Below are 12,539 nucleotides of genomic sequence, written 5' to 3' on the forward strand. Positions count from 1 at the left end.
TTTGGTTATTGAGAAGAAGTTGTTTAAAGTTTTTAACATATTTGACCCCTGTGACCTTGAAAATAGATGAAGGTCATTTATTTGAACAAACTTGGTAGCCCTTCATCCCAGTTTGCTTCTGACCAAATATCATCACCCTAGGCCTTTCGGTTATTAAGAAGAAGTCGTTTAAAGTAAAATATTGACGCCGGACGACGGACGGACGACGGACGGACGACGGACGCCGCACCACGGCATAAGCTCACTTGGCACTTCGTGCCAGGTGAGCTAATAAAAAGTGCATGGCGTCAATACAAAGTACTATGTCGTCAATACAAAGTACTATGTTTATCAATACAAAGGACTAAGACCATCAATACGAAGTACTAAGACCATCAATACAAAGTACTATGTTTATCAATACAAGGTACAATGCGTCAATACAAAGCAATATGTGATCAATTCAACAACTACAGCAACACCACCAAAGGACGAAGTCAAAGCTCACACCAACAATAGCGATTCAGAAGATATAGAAATAAAAGGAAAGACATTAAGGGTCTCTCCACAAGAAGGCATTATTCTATTCAGGAATTCTGAGGCGAAAATATTTGCCCCTCGAACACTAGCATAAATGTTTTACTGCCTACACGTTTCTTCCAAAAGAGAAGCGTCTTTGCTTCAAAATCTAATTAAATTTTATTAATAAACCAAACCTTAAATTAATTTGTGATATACGGTTACAATTAATGCCGTTGGTCAATACAAGAATGCGATAATTGATAGCATGTTATTGTTATTAATCAGGAACTATAACACTTCGTCGGCATTCGGGGATTCGGGGATGTCTTGATCAGCCTGATTATGAGGAACTGGATTGCTAAATCATAACTGATAATCGAAATACTGTGGTACCTGCTCTGGAACAGTAAAATCCAACAATTTTGTTTTGTCTATGGATATTGCTGTTCTATTGCTAATAAGACTAACGCAAAACAAACAATTACTACATCACATGTAAGTGCTGGTTTAAAAGAGCGTCATATTTTGTTCACGGCAGTTTGTATACCCCTTGTACTATGAAGTGTTGTATAACACAAACACAATGTACACAAACATTGAAACATGTTCCGAGGAAATAAATATCCAAACTGATGGCATGCCTGCAAGTTGCATCACTGGCAAACTTTTGTTGAACGGTCATATGGCGAAAAAACGGTGTTTTGCTTGCAGAGGTCTCAGGTGACGTCACATTGGCAGATTCTATACTTCAACAACCTTTTTTCTGCGTAAACGCCCAAATTATTATGAAGATTATCGGCTTATACCGATTTCTTTCACTACCAGCAATCATGATTTTGCTGGTTTGCGACGAATGTAAATCTTAGTGTACGATAATAAAACTACGGATGAACGTCGACAAAGGTTAAAATAAGTCATTATTATGATCAAAGAGTTAATTTGTCATGCTTATATGGGAGAGGGCTTTTTTCGTTACCTACTCAAAACAAAAATAATTTCAACGATACCTACCATCAATTCTATAACTACAACATTTTATTTGACAATTGCATCAAGGGTCTCCTTCACCGGCATCGTAACTCAACTTGAAGTGTCACAGTTCAAATTTAGTCCGACGTTATATATTACCACGAGTTTGAATGTACATTTTTGTTTACCAAAGACCTATCCTTTACAGTAGATTGATCGACATTTCGTATTTACTACGTGTCATTTGATAAAGATAACGGAAAACTATTTTTATTTTATTAAGAATACTGTACTTGAAAAGAGTAGAAACACGAATTGGCGGTAGCTTTTCCGAGACAAAAATATAAACGGTATCAGTGTTTGATGATGCGGTTTATAAGGACCCCTTCCTCAATTTTCGATGTCGGGCATTGGAAGAACAAAACATTTGGGGATAGGAGGAAAATGCAGTCTAGAGGAGATAATCAAATATCTCATATATGTATAACCTATATTCTATTTGCATCAATCATAGAGTACATGTAACATTGCAGATCTTTACCAGTGTTAAGCGCCGCGTGTTTTGTGTCTAGGAAGAAGGAATTCCCAGAACTGTTGACAGCAGGATTTCCTGCCTGGAGACCCGGGATTCGGCAATGATCGATCGGATTACAGTTGTATATCATAGCATTGTCTACGATGGCCGAAGGCAGCCAGGCACTTATGACGCATTTATACTTCGTTTGTGTACCACGGTACAGTTTTATATGGTACCCAAACGAAGCATTTGTACTTCGTTTGTGTACCGCGTTCCACTTTTGTGTGGTTTTTAACTCTTCAGTTGAGGGTTCACACACAGGAAACGTCTTGTTTATAAAAAAAAATGATATTTGTTAACTAAAGAGTGTTTATTTTTATGCGAATTATATGTATTACGAGACTTAAAATTGATATACATTTGTCGTTTACATTTGTTACATGCCCCGGTACGTGTTTTGTTTTGTAATTACATGTACCTTACCGATTCTCCCCCCATTCTCTTGGGGCCCATGTTTAAGTTCAACAATATACAGAAGTAAAAAAGGATGGAAAAGTGAGCTATAGAAATTGGTGACAAATAAATTATGTTAAGGAAAAGTGGACCCCATATCTTAACTTGGCTGATTAGGAAGCAAACAATACATATTGTCAACGCCATCCATGGATTTAATTTTGCAAAGAGTACGGTACCATGCCGTTAGCCTCAACTGTTTGGTAACATTATTCATCGCAATAAAACATATAACAAACTACGAAAAGTCAAATTAAACTTTACTTATTTGGTACTCGTGACAATCGCTGGTTTATAACAATAGAATAACCATTAATCTAACAACTATTTTAATAATTTTAAATTCCTAAATGAATGGGTGCTGTAGTGCTACCGTACAATTCCTAAACGTAAGGGTTGGTTTTATATCATATACCTGTGAAACAATGTGAATGCTGATCATTCCAGAAGCTTTAGTGTCAAAAGGCTAATGTCTGTTTAAAACTATACTACGGCCTTCGGCTGTAGAATAGGACAGAAACGTACAATTAAACTGAAACGCAAAAGTGTACGAGAAAGTGTAACGCGGTACACAAACGAAGTATTAATGCTTCGTTTGTGTACCACACAAAAGTGTACCGTGGTATATATGCTTCAAATGTGCCTGGCCGCCTTCAGCCATCGTAATTGTCTCGCTAACAGTACTAGTACATTGCATGATACTAGTGATTCTTTATATTCAGAAAATCTCTTGCCCGGTTGACATATATGATTCTTTCTCATCTAGCTAGTTGATTACTTTTTGTCCAAATCTCTGAAAATCTTACATTCATCCCTACGCATTTAAAAGCGAAGCCTCATTGGTGTTTTTCTTTTCGAATAAGGCAGTCGTGAATAATGCACTATAAAGTACAAAAGCTCCAACATGCAATTAAGGTCTAGAATCTTATTTCGATCGATAGCTCACAAGTCGTTTTACAAGAGTGCAATGGATATGATGAACAACGTACAAGACCAACCCACACAACTCACATTTAGTTGACATTAAATATCAACTGTATTGAAAAAAGAGGTAAAAGAAAACATCGAGGACGCTCTCTCCGGTTGAATTTTACATAAACCTAATGGATGAAAATGACTTTTCATTTTGTTTGTTGTATATATATCTATATACAAAGGTATTGAATTTAAGAATTTTCCAGTAAAATAACACATCTGTCAGAACATCGTGGGAATATTATGTTTATGAAGTCATCACATAGGGCAGTTCACTTACATTCATTTTTCACATTTATAAAGTTGTCAAAATATATAACCATGAAATTTACAAATTGAAAAAAGGCTAGCCTAGATCAGGTCCATTAATCTCTTGGGACCTATAAACGTCAGCAGCGAGTGAGATGAAGATATGATTTCCCAGTCGGTGGCCCAGGACCTCCAGTGCTGTTGAATCGTTCGGGTGGTCAGCGCAGCGTCCAGGGGCCAGAGGAGCAAGGCAGCTTTACAATAATTAACAAAAAACTAAAATGTCAAGGGTTATTTCAAACGATCCGATATACATTAATAAAACTTCGTGTCTTAAGACTCAAATTGACATCGGGGAGATCAGAAATTAACCCTTTCAACACTGTAGACCATAATGGACTTGTCCAGATCAATGCATTGGAGAGTCTACTCAAGTTGCATAGGGGGGAAGGATTAACAACGCTTTCATTGAAGATGACAGGTCAACTTGTGAACCCCCGAAATACCACGCAATGATTAACGCACGTTTTTGTTTTGTTAAAAAGTGTTGAAAGCTTAACTTTCTTGAAATTCTGACAATGATGTATTGAGTTATATTTGTAACATACCGGCTTATACATTTTAGCTAACCATGCTTTTAAGAAAATCTGAGGAAATGTTTATACAGTTACCATGTGGGGTCAAGTTGTAAGTTTAAGAGATATATGTTTTCTACAGTAACTCGATATTGAAACCAATGAAAGTAAGCTACGTAGTAGATTCCAAGATTGTTTGGAATTTATGCATGTTACTGACTTACGTAGACGGGTGCAAAATAACCCTTTTTGTTCAAAAGACTTTACAAGAATGATTTTATTATTTTTCTTATCTTAAGTGTATAATAATGATATTTTTCGTAAAAGTCATGTTTTTGGGGGGTTTATTGGATGTAAATAAAAATAAATTTAACAACAAATATATGTCAAATACTGTAAAAAGGTTGTTAAATAACCATAGACAGTAAATAGAGTGTTAATTATATTGCTCTCCTCAACATCAAGCCAAGGGAGTAGAAGTACCCGGCGGTCTATAAATAAATACAACACTGCACCTAGTTGACTCTGTACCAAGCTATAAATATTTTAGTCTATATATCCAGCGCTCTATTCCTGACGAAGTGTTGCTACTGTTCGTCAGGACTACCTGCTGGTATAGAAACATAATACGTCTGGAGTTCACGGAAGTAGTATGAACAGCGATAAACACCCGTCACTGGGCATATTGTATTCAAAAACCGAAAAATATTGTAACTAGACTTCATATTGACTCTGCGGTTTAGAAGGGAAGTTGGTAATTTTTCTCTCTGTTTATTTAAATAAATTTAAACCAACGTAAAATGTATCAAATTTCATTCATTTAGCTATCTTCATTTCACATTAATTTCAAATCAATGCACTGAACCAAAAAAATGACACAAACTCGAAAGTAATATCCTTAAGGCACAACTTCTTGAAGTTTGTATTCACTATTACCATAAAGGAGTGCTTAGGTTTGGGCAGTGGGTTTGAAGGTTCATGAACAAGGTATCATAAATTATCACTATTTGCACTATTCTTGTGGTGCATGAACCATAGCAACACAGTAATAACAGGATTTTAGTACTGCACTGATGAGCTGCTACAAACTGGAGTGTATTTCTGAGGAATATCCTGTAATCGACACAAATGACAATTTAATCATTGACGTATGATAACATGTCAAACTTGACGGATCAATCAATGCACGGCTGTATCAACTCGTACCTCCAACTGTCGACGTTTATCACTATCAACCTTATTGCCCTTCCGAGTAAAACAATTAAGATTTTGGACTATTTTATGATGAAACTAAACACGAAAACATGTTCTTTTGAGAATCAAATGTGTAAGACGTAAAATCGATCGCAAACACCAGTAAGTACAAGGCACCTGCTAATGTCGCTGCTACGACGGAGAAGAATCCAACTGCAAGATAGATGCCCACGCAGCTATTCACCAATCAATGTAAATAACACTGTGGCATCCTGCAGACAAAGATCGCTCCCTACTAGTGTTACGATAAAAAGTATTGCCTGAAGGTAGATAGCATGCATTGTCTAAAAATTTACTCAGAAAATATGTGATGAAAAGTAGTAGATTGGTAGATAAAAAGTAGTAGATTGGTAGATAAAAAGTAACAGCAAGCGAGTTTCAATGTTAACAGAACTCCTTCACGAGTTTGAGAACGTTGAATATAACTTAATTGTCCAAACAATCAAGAATGAATTTCACTTATAAAATTCCTTAATCACATAATTGAGCGAATTAACACTGTCCATTAACACTATGATTTATATGTAAATTGTTCTATATACATTTAAATGTAAATTCTCTACACTGTAACCTGTTTGCGAGAATAAAAACTTGTCATTGTCATTGCGACAGATTTTTAATGTATCAAACAACTGTTATCTTTGTGACGTGGTCCTCTAGACAATGACGACTGTTGCAAGACAATCTTTTTGATGTTTAGATCCAACATATAATAAATATGCCTTCACTCAATGCTTGCCAGACACCATCATTATAACACATGTATTTCCTGTAAAAACAATCTTATGTCGACAAGATAAACACAAACACAGCAGGCGAAGAAAGGTTCACACTATCCCTCCTCATTTCCACAGCGACTGTTAGATGTCTGCAGCCAGTAGTGATGTATGTGGCTTTAATTACGGTGAATTTCTAACCTTGGAATGGTGTATAGTTAGTCCTTAGTGGGAAATATAGATGGATCGTTGACGAAACCTTGAAAACTATCAGTGTCCATTCCTAAACGACTGTTTTATGACATTGCAAACCCCAGCTGTGTATTACTGTGTCTACGTCCTTGGAAGCCAAATAGAATGGCGGTTTGACCCTGGCTTCTGTGTTAAATATTCTTTGTCAACAACAGTTTTTTATGATGGAGAGTGTTTCTCATTTCCCGTCTCCAGTGTTGAACAGTTGGATCACTTGCTTACAATAGAATGGGATAGCCACCAAATATAGCAAACTTTTGACCTACTCTGTTTTCCAGAACACCGATAGTTCAAATGTTGATCTTGTTCAATAAAATTCACCAGCACGTTATATTTGTCGTGGGACAAAAAAACAAATACTGAAGCATTTCTACAATTCTTAGATGACGCAGATCTTGTACACCTACATCGTCGGATACCCACGGCTGATTTCGCTTTCGTTACTCAGTCATCACAGTGACGTGTGAGTAGCAAAGCGAAATCAGCCGTGCGTATCCGTCGATCGCATACCAGTATTTTTAAACAAACATTTATGCAACATAAAACGATGATGTCTTGAACCATATTGGTTTTATTCAAAAATAAGAATAGGAATATATTTGGGGGGAAATAGGGTAGCTGCTTGATGATCGAAGATTAGATCTGGGCTAGTAATACCACAATTACCTTTAATCATTCTTCTGAACAGTAAAATTGAAAACGGTTTTACAAACTTAAATTATCTGAAGATCTTGGCTATATAATTGATTACACCTTTATCTTGACTTTTCAAGGATATTTGAGATAATTGTGAGAAAATGTTCACAAATGCTCAAATACGTCAGGGGGCACTTTGTTACAATACATAAAGGTCAATTAAATACTCCGACACTCCTCCAAATACAAAATGCCAATTTCTTATGTTTCAAATACAAATTTATTTGGACTATTACCGAACGAAAAAGGCATCCACAAAAAGAACAAATTAGGAATGAAAAAAAGGTTGCAAATCATCAAAGAATGATGGCTCATCAAATCAAGAGTAAACTGAAAATATCAAAAAGAAAATAAGTAACAAAATTAATAGAAGACAAAACCATCAAAGAAACAAATAAAAAGTATTTATTAAAGCAAATAAAACAGAATGTCAGGACTTAATAAATACATTTTAAGTAACAGCATCCGTCTTAATTAAATTATGTCAAGTTGCGGTTTTTATTGCATTTTAAATCTCTCCTCCTTTTACCCTTAATACACTGACAGACACAAATTGTGTCACATCTTTAAGTTTACGTCACATCTTTAAGTTTACGGTTGTTTTTTTGTGTTATTTTCGTGCATTTATCAAAAAAATATTTAATACAGGACATATATTTGCAAAATATATAAATTCGGTATAGATAGGAACTTCAAAACAGAATTACAACACACCGAAATTTTTAAATTGCTTACAAATACAACAAACAATATTTATATTCATATTTACCTAATCATATGTTGTCACTCGCTCCGATGGTGGACCTGTAAAGAATGACACAAAACAAATATAAAACAATGCAATTGCATTAATTGCTTATATTCTCAATTATTACGTTGCTGATACATATTTGACATAGTGCATCTGGACAATCATCTTAGTGCCAATAGGTCTGCTGTATCTCACTCCATGATTATATAAGACAACGTATGTGGGCCGCCGGAGAATTGTGTTTCCTTGTATATATTCTGTTCAGAGGACATTGAACAACGGATCAGGTTTGCTCATCATAATACCACGGAACTACGAGAATCAAATACCATTGCAGGACAAATTATTCTACAGTTCTTCTATTGACAATCTCTTTTATTGTTCCTTTAATGAAAAAAACCTGTTTCAACTTTCAGTATGAAGCAAGCACCAGAACTGAACGAACTGTGTTGTCAATGGATCTTGTTCCTACCCAAGGTAGAAGGAACCACTAGCACTAGGTGTTTTTTTCTACCGATATTTTTATAGATATCATTCCAAACCGAAGAATGTGGCAATCACTATATACACTTGATCTATCAGTTATTGTTCTGTTTTTTAACGAGCACTGTTTACTATCCCATGAAAACAACAAAGAAAAGCGCTTGACAATCCAGTTCTTCTATTTTTTTTCTTCGTTAATGGTTACTCCTCCTATCCACAGAAAAATTAAGAAACAGCACTGGAAAAAAGGTTCCTTTGATGAGAACAATTCCTACCCAAGAATGACACAATCACTAGGAGGCGACAAACCAGTCCCTACTCTGTTCAGTAAATGAACACTTCATTCTCAAGGACAAAGAACGTATCAGCACTGGACAAAGCAGTTTATGAATTGTCTCCTTAATTAAATTTGCTAAGGAAGGGAAACAAGTAACAGCGCTGGAAAAACCAATTCCTGTACATACCCTTTCTCTCACCCAAGCATGAAGCACTTGTACTATTTTCTCCAAGGAAGAAGAATGCACCAGCACTTGATCTGACCAATTGATTAAAACTGTTTCTACGTAAGAATGAAGCAAATACCAGCACTTGGTAAACCAGTCAATGTACTGTTCCCTATATATGCACTCTTCCTTACTAACGATCCTTGATCAAGGTCAACAAACCAGTCAGTGTCCTGTTCCTTAAGTAAACAATGTTCCGAATTAACAACCATTTATCAAGGTCAAATCCAAATCTAAGTTTGACTAGATTTCAAAAGAAAACCTATCTGTTGAATCTCCTACATCTCTTTGGCCAGATAAGCTCTCAGAAATCGTGACCCAGAACCACGAAATGATATACATCTCAGTGGGCCAGTTGAGCTCAGAGAGAATGCAGCGCTGACCCAAGACCGTGAGAGTAGGCCTGGATAGTGTTGCTAGAATCCCTATTTAACCCAAATACAGAGCGAAGTAATCAATATAAAAGCCTGACAGCTTTTTGAGATACATTGCTTATATCATCTAATCAGTGATTTTGTCCCTAACTTTCCTTTTTCAACCACAAACAGGTGATTCTTTTATATAAATACAGACATTTACCTGTGAAAAGACAAGGGCATGATTTTTGAAATGGGTTATTTCACTTGTAATGCGGTTATTACTAAATTTTGCATCATACATGAACACTTGTTTCCAGATATGATCACCATCTAAATAAATAAGTCAAAATAGGAGCTGGACTTATCTGATTATTCCAAACATGAGCTTTTTGTAGATGAAATATACAGTAAATCAGAGATGATTCTCAAACAGATAAAATAGGATGCATGATAACATGATTTTCCAATAGAGAAAATGTTGTGTACATAAAAACTAGGTTTTCATGAAATACCCTCCAGGGATCAATAATACAGAGAATTCCTAATACAGAAAAATATATTAATTCAAAACACGGAAACAACCTGATACAATACAGAGATTTGAACCAATGATTATACTAACAAGGCTTTTCTGCCTGTTACTACCATAGCTACTTGATCTGATGCGGTATGTATATAGACAATGGGCTGTCAATCTGAGTTGAATGCCTTGTACACTTTCAGGGACACAGATAAAGGTCTGTAGTGTTGTGTCAATAATCACTGATAAATTACCCAGGGTATACTATATCACACAGGTACAAAGGATTGCCGTGTACAATAGATAGGGCACCTGTTGAAAAGCCAGCTTCTCCCATCACCCAAGGTGGAACTCAAGTAGTTTCACAGCGGGTAGTAAACAAACAAGCTGTTGATAACGGATATAATAGCAATTCCTCAACTGTTAACATAGGACCTGATAATTGATATTCTTAGTCCCCTACATCGGTTACTATAGCACTGGTACCCATACCTCCCTGGCACTGTATCTCCTATACACACAGAGCACACGCCACATGGCAGCTCTTGGGAGACCCCTGGCAATATTTATTGCAATATAAACTTTTCAGGTTTAGTGCATTATAAACTGTTCACCTGATGATCCCCAGTGGGGGTGAAGCCACTTGAAGACAGACTTTTCCTCATTTATCTGAGGATTCATCAAGTTAATCACATTCTTGGCTCTCGCCACAATATACCTTGTTGCGTGTTAAACAAGGGTTTATGTAACCAAAATATAATCAGATTTAAGTGGCTGATAGTACAGGAATCCCACAATGTATTGGGTTTAGGTTACTGTGGAAGAAAACCACAATATACCTTTTGTAGAGTTAGTGAAAAGATTAAGAGGCCTAGTAGGCCTGTATTGCTCAACTGTTTCTTTTTGATTTGTTATCTGAACTAGACAAGAAGTGTTCCTGCTAATCTTGGACCGTGGTGGTCATCTCAGATTTCTTATAAAGGACAATGACAATCATGTATGCATACAACATTTGATTAAAATTATTCCTGTGAGATTGAAAATTAGTTAGAAATGCTTTGACCTGTTAGAGGACAGTGTGACAATTCCTGATTTTGAGTAATGGCACTGTGTGTCATGTTTGGTGATCATTGGCTTAGAGGAAGTTCAAATCAGCAACTAACTAAGCAACTGATTTTAGTTAACACTACCCTAGTAGAACAAAATGGGTTTTTTAACCAACACTGAATCCTGCTCTTTGCTCATTGAATTTAAGATTGAATTCCCTTAGCTCTAAAAGTCTCAATACTAAATTTTCAAAATCTGAAGCTGTTATGCTGAAAAAGCTGAAGACAGACAACAGACTCTGTGGCGTCATGCAAGGCATAGCTGGTCACTGGCCTCGTGGGCAAGGTAAGCTCACAATACGACAACTTGATGGATCTTGGAGGAAACACCTACACATCTTGTATACATGTCTCCCAACAGGTCTTCATTTTTTAAGATCTTCGCCACTACCTACTAGGTATATATAAAACTTGACAAACAGAAGGCGGGATGGAATAAATAACCCTCTATTCTAGTATGAAGGTCTTACTCTGGAACTCTAAAACCAGCTGGTGTGCTTGTAGCTACATCCATCACAACCGTAACTATCCCCGTAATTGAAATCCAAAGTGCGAAATGAGTAGGGAGGGGATGTTATACAATTTCTAAATTCTGATTAGAAAACACTATTATTAGATCTAGAGTCCAGTTTCTTTTAGAGCCTATCTGAAAATTCTGGCAAAAAACTTTTAATTAAGATTTTATTCCTCAACCCTTTCACCCCTATGTAACTTGAGTGAACTCTACCATGCATTAATTTGGAAGAGTCCATTATGGTCTACAATGGTGAAAGGGTTAATTACTGGCAAGAAATAAAATGAAACTGACATCAACATTTTTTTTAAAAAGGTCATCCATTTTTGGCATTATTGATCTTGAATTTAAAAAATAAATTATGTCAATTATGAGATAGAAAACCTGCAACAATTAATGCATTTTTTCATTTGTATCCATTATTTCTATGATACACAAATATGACTTTCCAAGGAGTCATAAAGTAGTTTCTATTTTCTAATAGATTTTTCTATAGATGGAAATATCAGGTTTTACTTTTTATTACATACCAAGTCCCTTTCTACACTCATATTGTTACGAATACAAGACAGTACACGTAGTTGGAATATTTTTATCATTTCTATTTCCATCTTCTTTTTCTCTCTCGAACTGATCCAAACAATGTTGCATTTTATAGCCAAGAAAATGACTGGATACCTCTCATCCTTGTCATACTTGCCAACTTTTTGAAATTTCTAGGGGGAAATTACGCGTGCTCAGAGTTAGAAGCATGTGAATAGAATAAATGTAAGTACACCCTAGGGGAAGGTAACACTTTTAGCCGACATCTTTTGAGCTCTTCTTTCAGATGAAATCATAAAATCTTAGGAAATATCATAGTCCAGCAATTCACTGGTTGAGAATGCAGAAATGTAAGGGTCCAAAGCCGGGAGTCTCCCTCCTAAATAGGGAGAGTTGGCAAGTAGGCCTTAAGCTTTTCTTATAGATTTCATTGTTCTGTAAATTTGAAAGGATAAGGGTAAATCAAATCTATTTTGCAACAGAACAAATAAATAGGTTATTGACAACAGTTATTGATTGTGTATCAAAGGCATTTATTTTTCC

General features: G+C 35.9%; 1 protein-coding gene across 3 annotated transcripts in view; it reads right to left on the reverse strand.

Annotated features, from left to right (window-relative positions):
- LOC110452435 (ankyrin repeat domain-containing protein 50-like) overlaps positions 1-12,539 on the reverse strand; it is a 198,611-nt gene that overhangs the window by 63,421 nt on the left and 122,651 nt on the right. For all 3 annotated transcript variants that reach the window (XM_021500964.1, XM_021500968.1, XM_021500966.1), the window contains one exon: positions 7,987-8,021. The gene's annotated coding sequence lies outside the window, so the exon portion shown is untranslated. The remainder of the gene's footprint in view (positions 1-7,986; positions 8,022-12,539) is intronic.

This window comes from Mizuhopecten yessoensis, unplaced genomic scaffold (genome assembly GCF_002113885.1).
Source record: "Mizuhopecten yessoensis strain PY_sf001 unplaced genomic scaffold, ASM211388v2 scaffold6683, whole genome shotgun sequence".
Lineage (NCBI taxonomy): Eukaryota > Metazoa > Mollusca > Bivalvia > Pectinida > Pectinidae > Mizuhopecten > Mizuhopecten yessoensis.